This window comes from Mytilus trossulus, chromosome 11 (assembly GCF_036588685.1).
Source record: "Mytilus trossulus isolate FHL-02 chromosome 11, PNRI_Mtr1.1.1.hap1, whole genome shotgun sequence".
NCBI lineage: Eukaryota > Metazoa > Mollusca > Bivalvia > Mytilida > Mytilidae > Mytilus > Mytilus trossulus.
This window is the reverse complement of record NC_086383.1, coordinates 24,451,719-24,461,071: the sequence shown is the minus strand read 5'-3', so window position 1 is coordinate 24,461,071 and position 9,353 is coordinate 24,451,719. Positions and strand designations below refer to the sequence as shown.

General features: G+C 34.4%; 1 long non-coding RNA gene across 1 annotated transcript; it reads left to right on the top strand.

Annotated features, from left to right (window-relative positions):
- The first annotated feature begins 8,203 nt into the window (after positions 1–8,203).
- LOC134690705 (uncharacterized) lies at positions 8,204–9,353 on the top strand. The gene is made up of 3 exons (XR_010101999.1): positions 8,204–8,252; positions 8,509–8,629; positions 9,251–9,353. It is a non-coding gene; the product is annotated as an uncharacterized LOC134690705 (long non-coding RNA).

The window sequence follows — 9,353 nt, the reverse complement described above, 5'->3', positions numbered from 1 at the left end:
CCTGTAGGACTAACAGTGTCTTGGTTATGGACCTTTACAAGATGGGACAGATGAATGGATGAACACAGCAGAAACAAATTGAATACTACAATCAATAATTTTGTTAATTATGACTTAATTCATTAATATTAATGTATACCAAAAGACAGACGATGCCACAACTGGATCCATGTAGTTGTTTGGAATGGTCAGGTACTTCCAGTGTCCAGTTTTTGTACCCATTCTCTGGATGAAGAAGAAGCATCTGTCCTATGTATTTTCTGAGAAAAATATGTTATTTTGAGTTACATACTAAGTACTCCACACACATTAAATATCAGCATAAAAGCTTGCAGTAATGAAAATTTCAATGTAATTTATTTTATTTCAATCACTGTACCAGATTTACAAAAGATAAAGAACAGAATTTGTGAACAGTTCACTCACTAAATATATAGCATTTGACCCCTTTTGCACTCCTTTGCAGGTATCATCTTTTCTTTTATAAATATAAAAATTCTGGATAAGGTAGTTTACCTCCAATTCAAAAGAACTGTTCTCTTTTGATTTGGTGAGGCTCCCAAAGGGATATGCATTGTTTTTGTCCTGACAACAAAATAACAAAAATGTATGTATAACGTACCTGGTGCTGGAAAACAAGTAATGATTGCTTTGATCTCAGCTTCACAGTTGTCTACCATGAAATATTTCGGGTTCCAGTTAGGGTTCCATTCTTTAATTTGGTTGAGAGCCTTAGTGATGGTACTACTGTTTTCATACTGACATGCAAAAACAGCTACAACTGAATAATCCACATTTGTCTTGACGCACAAGAAAAACAGTGGAATTGAATATTTTGTTGTTCTGTATGTAGTATCTAGAAGACAAATCTCATTGCCATAAAGGTTAAGCAGTCGTTGTTGCCAGGTTGATTGGTATAAGAAAAAGAAACCTGTTGAGTCTCCAGTATCTTCTGTGTCCACATCAGAACCAGAGAAAAGAAACTTATATTCTGGCATGTCTTTCTGCCACTCATCAACATGAGCCATTAAGTTTTCCTGATCATATTTGGCCTTCAATCCCTTCAACTTAGCACCATAAACGAAGTTAGATATATCCCGCTGACTTGGGAAAAATCTTCTGTTTGTCCGGTTGGCACATTTCTCACCAGCAAATATTTCGTGTCTTATAAACTGCTCAAGTAATGGTCTTAAGCAGCTTGATGACACTAAACCTTCACCAACATACTCCTCAATTTTACCAATAATTCTTTTGTCCACTGGTATGGAAACTTCTGCGGCCTGAAATTATTAAAAGTTTTAACTAATGTACATGTATATACATAGAATCTATGAACTAGGCCTTATGTCCATAAATGGGGCATAATACAAACATTTTAATGTCACAAAATTTATTCATTTTGTGTTTGGTTCACTTACAAACTACTCTAAGTAAGGTTAAAGTTATAAAAATTATACACATATGGCCCCTGGAAAAGGTGAATATGCAAAATAGTTAACACTTGAAGGTTATTTCACTGAGGGCACACCGAAATAATTTCCGATTTTATTAATGAAAGATACTGCAAATATGCTGATGTTATTTTGTCGGGGCAAAACAGCATTTTAAGCATTAGGATAACATTAAACCATTACCAATTACTGAATCCTTTTGACTAACAGAAAAAATGACTTATAAGTTGTTAGCAAAATTTTAATTACCTCTCCATGAAAATGATTTTGATGTCCATTTCTTTCTCCTTGTGGCAATGATATAAAAATATGGCGTGTCATTGCCAGTTTAATATCTGTATCAGTTAAACTGCTTCTAATAACCCTGGACAGTTGCTCTTTTTTATACTTTGAGATACAGTCCTGTTAAAATAAATAATTAAAAATATATTACTCCTTCAGATCGATCTCTAAATCTATAAATCATTAAGCATTCTTTTTCCCCCTTGTAAACATATGACAATAATCATCTTACTTCAAGCTTCTACATGTAACACCCAAACTTCATGTTAACTAAGATTTCATCAAAACCAATTCAATGGAGTAGGAATTCTTTAGGAAGGGAAATTGATTGAAGGACTGACCAAAGTTCTGACAAACTGATATGGTGATCCTCATCTGAAAGGATATATTTACAAGAAAAAATACAATAAAAATGGTACATACACATACTGCAAAAGTTGTTCCATTTGAAGATAACTATGTTTGTGATTTTCATCATGAGATCAATTTTTTCAACAGAAGTTTTACAATTCCTTGAGAATTTTAAGGGATCTACAAATACTATGAAAATTGTAATGAACAAATAATTGTTCTTCCACAATACTTCTATATATCTATTTAAAAGAAATAAAAACTGTACCTATTTAATACTGTACAGATATACATGCAACAAAATAAGAAAAGGTGTATCAATACTATGAAAAATTGTAAACTAGCTAATTGTAAGATAGGAAAAAGATTATCACTACAAAATCAATAACTACCTTAAAGTCAGTAAAGAAAATCATCTCTTTTGCAATAATGGTCGCAGGACAGTTCATTTTTTTAGTTGTTTGGATGTGGAAACGTTTCTTTTGATAAGCAGAGTGATCCGATTGCTGAAATATTGAAACAGATACACGAAGTGTCACATCATTTAATAGTCATCTATTGTATAAACCATGTAAAATTCAAATGATCAGTATGGCACATTTTACTTAAAAAAATTAAATGTTCATCCTCAAAAGGACCACACATTGGACTATATATATATCTAGGACAAATCTATAAGTGTCTACAATAAAACCAGGTTCTACAGGTTAGTCATCAGAAGATACTAACCTGTAAAACCTGTTTGGTGTCTGAGAATGTCTGGTCCCTTATCTGGTCCTATGAGATATCACAGATGGATCTATAAGTGTCTACAATAAAACCAGGTTCTACAGGTTAGTCATCAGAAGATACTAACTTGTAAAACCTGTTTGGTGTCTGAGTATTTCTGGTCCCTTATCTGGTCCTATGGGAGATCACAGATTGATCTATAAGTGTCTACAATAAAACCAGGTTGTACAGGTTAGTCATCAGAAGATACTAACTTGTAAAACCTGTTTGGTGTCTGAGTATTTCTGGTCCCTTATCTGGTCCTATGGGAGATCACAGATGGATCTATAAGTGTCTACAATAAAACCAGGTTCTACAGGTTAGTCATCAGGAGATACTAACCTGTAAAACCTGTTTGGTGTCTGAGAATTTCTGATCCTTTGTCTGGTCCTATGGGATATCACAGATGGATCTATAAGTGTCTACAATAAAACCAGGTTCTACAGGTTAGTCATCAGAAGATACTAACTTGTAAAACCTGTTTGGTGTCTGAGTATTTCTGGTCCCTTATCTGGTCCTATGGGAGATCACAGATGGATAATAAGTGTCTACAATAAAACCAGGTTCTACAGGTTAGTCATCAGAAGATACTAACCTGTAAAACCTGATTGGTGTCTGAGAATTTCTGGTCCTTTGTCTGATCCTATGGGATATCACAGATGGATCTATAAGTGTCTACAATAAAACCCGGTTCTACAGGTTAGTCATCAGCAGATACTAACTTGTAAAACCTGTTTTGTGTCTGAGTATTTCTGGTCCCTTATCTGGTCCTATGGGAGATCCCATATGGATCTATAAGTGTATACAGTAAAACCAGGTTCTACACGTTAGTCATCAGAAGATGCTTACCTGTAAAACCTGTTTAGTGTCTGAGTATTTCTGGTCCTTTGTCTGGTCCTATGGGAGATCACAGATGGATCTATAAGTGTCTACAATAAAACCAGGTTGTACAGGTTAGTCATCAGAAGATACTAACTTGTAAAACCTGTTTTGTGTCTGAGTATTTCGGGTCCCTTATCTGGTCCTATGAGACATCACAGATGGATCTACAAGTGTCTACAACAAAACCAGGTTCTACAGGTTAGTCATCAGAGGATACTAACTTGTAAAACCTGTTTTGTGTCTGAGTATTTCTGGTCCCTTATCTGGTCCTATGGGAGATCACAGATGGATCTATAAGTGTCTACAATAAAACCAGGTTCTACAGGTTAGTCATCAGAAGATACTAACTTGTAAAACCTGTTTGGTGTCTGAGAATTTCTGGTCCCTTATCTGGTCCTATGGGAGATCAGAGATGGATCTATAAGTGTCTACAATAAAACCAGGTTCTACAGGTTAGTCATCAGAAGATACTAACCTGTAAAACCTGTTTGGTGTCTGAGAATTTCTGGTCCTTTGTCTGGTTCTATGAGATATCACAGATGGATCAAAACAGACGTGATTCATGCAGTCTATTATGCTGAATCAATAATATTTTGAAGAAACACATGCTTAAAATTTTAAGATTGATAATTTTGTTCCTATACAAAGTCAAAAGGCATCGTTAAACCCACACGGGTAACACTTACTTGTAGCAGCTTCTGCACACGTTTTGATTAACTTGTAACGTTGGCGAAAATCACGTGACACTCCAATTCTAGTGACGTAATACGAAAAAATACAAGTTTCACGTACCGGTACCGGTACAATTTTCCGATCTCAACCTCTCTAGTATCTTCTGATGACTAACCTGTAGAACCTGGTTTTATTGTAGACACTTATAGATCCATCTGTGATATCTCATAGGACCAGATAAGGGACCAGAAATTATCAGACACCAAACAGGTTTTACAAGTTAGTATCTTCTGATGACTAACCTGTAGAACCTGGTTTTATTGTAGACACTTATAGATCCATCTGTGATCTCCCATAGGACCAGATAAGGGACCAGAAATACTCAGACACAAAACAGGTTTTACAAGTTAGTATCCTCTGATGACTAACCTGTAGAACCTGGTTTTGTTGTAGACACTTGTAGATCCATCTGTGATGTCTCATAGGACCAGATAAGGGACCAGAAATACTCAGACACCAAACAGGTTTTACAAGTTAGTATCTTCTGATGACTAACCTGTACAACCTGGTTTTATTGTAGACACTTATAGATCCATCTGTGATCTCCCATAGGACCAGACAAAGGACCAGAAATACTCAGACACTAAACAGGTTTTACAGGTAAGTATCTTCTGATGACTAACGTGTAGAACCTGGTTTTATTGTATACACTTATAGATCCATATGGGATCTCCCATAGGACCAGATAAGGGACCAGAAATACTCAGACACAAAACAGGTTTTACAAGTTAGTATCTGCTGATGACTAACCTGTAGAACCGGGTTTTATTGTAGACACTTATAAATCCATCTGTGATATCCCATAGGATCAGACAAAGGACCAGAAATTCTCAGACACCAAACAGGTTTTACAGGTTAGTATCTTCTGATGACTAACCTGTAAAACCTGGTTTTATTGTAGACACTTATAGATCCATCTGTGATCTCCCATAGGACCAGATAAAGGACCAGAAATACTCAGACACCAAACAGGTTTTACAAGTTAGTATCTTCTGATGACTAACCTGTAGAACCTGGTTTTATTGTAGACACTTATAGATCCATCTGTGATATCCCATAGGACCAGACAAAGGACCAGAAATTCTCAGACACCAAACAGGTTTTACAGGTTAGTATCTCCTGATGACTAACCTGTAGAACCTGGTTTTATTGTAGACACTTATAGATCCATCTGTGATCTCCCATAGGACCAGATAAGGGACCAGAAATACTCAGACACCAAACAGGTTTTACAAGTTAGTATCTTCTGATGACTAACCTGTACAACCTGGATTTATTGTAGACACTTATAGATCAATCTGTGATCTCCCATAGGACCAGATAAGGGACCAGAAATACTCAGACACCAAACAGGTTTTACAAGTTAGTATCTTCTGATGACTAACCTGTAGAACCTGGTTTTATTGTAGACACTTATAGATCCATCTGTGATATCTCATAGGACCAGATAAGGGACCAGACATTCTCAGACACCAAACAGGTTTTACAGGTTAGTATCTTCTGATGACTAACCTGTAGAACCTGGTTTTATTGTAGACACTTATAGATTTGTCCTAGATATATATATAGTCCAATGTGTGGTCCTTTTGAGGATGAACATTTAATTTTTTTAAGTAAAATGTGCCATACTGATCATTTGAATTTTACATGGTTTATACAATGGATGACTATTAAATGATGTGACACTTCGTGTATCTGTTTCAATATTTCAGCAATCGGATCACTCTGCTTATCAAAAGAAACGTTTCCACATCCAAACAACTAAAAAAATGAACTGTCCTGCGACCATCATTGCAAAAGAGATGATTTTCTTTACTGACTTTAAGGTAGTTATTGATTTTGTAGTGATAATCTTTTTCCTATCTTACAATTAGCTAGTTTACAATTTTTCATAGTATTGATACACCTTTTCTTATTTTGTTGCATGTATATCTGTACAGTATTAAATAGGTACAGTTTTTATTTCTTTTAAATAGATATATAGAAGTATTGTGGAAGAACAATTATTTGTTCATTACAATTTTCATAGTATTTGTAGATCCCTTAAAATTCTCAAGGAATTGTAAAACTTCTGTTGAAAAAATTGATCTCATGATGAAAATCACAAACATAGTTATCTTCAAATGGAACAACTTTTGCAGTATGTGTATGTACCATTTTTATTGTATTTTTTCTTGTAAATATATCCTTTCAGATGAGGATCACCATATCAGTTTGTCAGAACTTTGGTCAGTCCTTCAATCAATTTCCCTTCCTAAAGAATTCCTACTCCATTGAATTGGTTTTGATGAAATCTTAGTTAACATGAAGTTTGGGTGTTACATGTAGAAGCTTGAAGTAAGATGATTATTGTCATATGTTTACAAGGGGGAAAAAGAATGCTTAATGATTTATAGATTTAGAGATCGATCTGAAGGAGTAATATATTTTTAATTATTTATTTTAACAGGACTGTATCTCAAAGTATAAAAAAGAGCAACTGTCCAGGGTTATTAGAAGCAGTTTAACTGATACAGATATTAAACTGGCAATGACACGCCATATTTTTATATCATTGCCACAAGGAGAAAGAAATGGACATCAAAATCATTTTCATGGAGAGGTAATTAAAATTTTGCTAACAACTTATAAGTCATTTTTTCTGTTAGTCAAAAGGATTCAGTAATTGGTAATGGTTTAATGTTATCCTAATGCTTAAAATGCTGTTTTGCCCCGACAAAATGACATCAGCATATTTGCAGTATCTTTCATTAATAAAATCGGAAATTATTTCGGTGTGCCCTCAGTGAAATAACCTTCAAGTGTTAACTATTTTGCATATTCACCTTTTCCAGGGGCCATATGTGTATAATTTTTATAACTTTAACCTTACTTAGAGTAGTTTGTAAGTGAACCAAACACAAAATGAATAAATTTTGTGACATTAAAATGTTTGTATTATGCCCCATTTATGGACATAAGGCCTAGTTCATAGATTCTATGTATATACATGTACATTAGTTAAAACTTTTAATAATTTCAGGCCGCAGAAGTTTCCATACCAGTGGACAAAAGAATTATTGGTAAAATTGAGGAGTATGTTGGTGAAGGTTTAGTGTCATCAAGCTGCTTAAGACCATTACTTGAGCAGTTTATAAGACACGAAATATTTGCTGGTGAGAAATGTGCCAACCGGACAAACAGAAGATTTTTCCCAAGTCAGCGGGATATATCTAACTTCGTTTATGCTGCTAAGTTGAAGGGATTGAAGGCCAAATATGATCAGGAAAACTTAATGGCTCATGTTGATGAGTGGCAGAAAGACATGCCAGAATATAAGTTTCTTTTCTCTGGTTCTGATGTGGACACAGAAGATACTGGAGACTCAACAGGTTTCTTTTTCTTATACCAATCAACCTGGCAACAACGACTGCTTAACCTTTATGGCAATGAGATTTGTCTTCTAGATACTACATACAGAACAACAAAATATTCAATTCCACTGTTTTTCTTGTGCGTCAAGACAAATGTGGATTATTCAGTTGTAGCTGTTTTTGCATGTCAGTATGAAAACAGTAGTACCATCACTAAGGCTCTCAACCAAATTAAAGAATGGAACCCTAACTGGAACCCGAAATATTTCATGGTAGACAACTGTGAAGCTGAGATCAAAGCAATCATTACTTGTTTTCCAGCACCAGGTACGTTATACATACATTTTTGTTATTTTGTTGTCAGGACAAAAACAATGCATATCCCTTTGGGAGCCTCACCAAATCAAAAGAGAACAGTTCTTTTGAATTGGAGGTAAGATACCTTATCCAGAATTTTTATATTTATAAAAGAAAAGATGATACCTGCAAAGGAGTGCAAAAGGGGTCAAATGTTATATATTTAGTGAGTGAACTGTTCACAAATTCTGTTCTTTATCTTTTGTAAATCTGGTACAGTGATTGAAATAAAATAAATTACATTGAAATTTTCATTACTGCAAGCTTTTATGCTGATATTTAATGTGTGTGGAGTACTTAGTATGTAACTCAAAATAACATATTTTTCTCAGAAAATACATAGGACAGATGCTTCTTCTTCATCCAGAGAATGGGTACAAAAACTGGACACTGGAAGTACCTGACCATTCCAAACAACTAGATGGATCAAGTTGTGGCATCGTCTGTCTTTTGGTATACATTAATATTAATGAATTAAGTCATAATTAACAAAATTATTGATTGTAGTATTCAATTTGTTTCTGCTGTGTTCATCCATTCATCTGTCCCATCTTGTAAAGGTCCATAACCAAGACACTGTTAGTCCTACAGGGTTAATGCTTCTTCAGTAAATGTGCTTTGAAAAATAATGAAGGTCCATATCAAAATAATGTAACCCTCACCTACATCTTATACATAAGTGACTTAGATTAAGACCTGTAATGAGTTTCTCACCTTAGACACATTAAATCCTACATAATTGTCATTTCATCAACAAAAGAGTGTTTTTAAATAACATATACTAGTAAACATTTTATCTGTGCATTGAGGTAGTGGTTATACACAAACATTGTATAAGCTTTGAAAGATTTCACTCAAAATTTCATACAAAACTCTTCAAATATATACTACATATTTACCTTTTTTTTAATTACTCCATCATTATTTCAAATAGCAGGACTTGTATAGATTATTTATTGACACAAAAAAGGGTGCAACACTTTGATCAAAACAGCACATCATTTAGTAAATTGGCAAATTGCTAAGAACTTAATGTCACTATCTTTATTAAATGTTTCTAATTATATATTGCAGTTTGCTGAGAAATATCTGGCTGGACAATCTCTGCTTGGTATAACTCAGGAAGAAGTAAATAATAAAAGGGTAATGATAGCACACACACTGATGATGTTTGAAG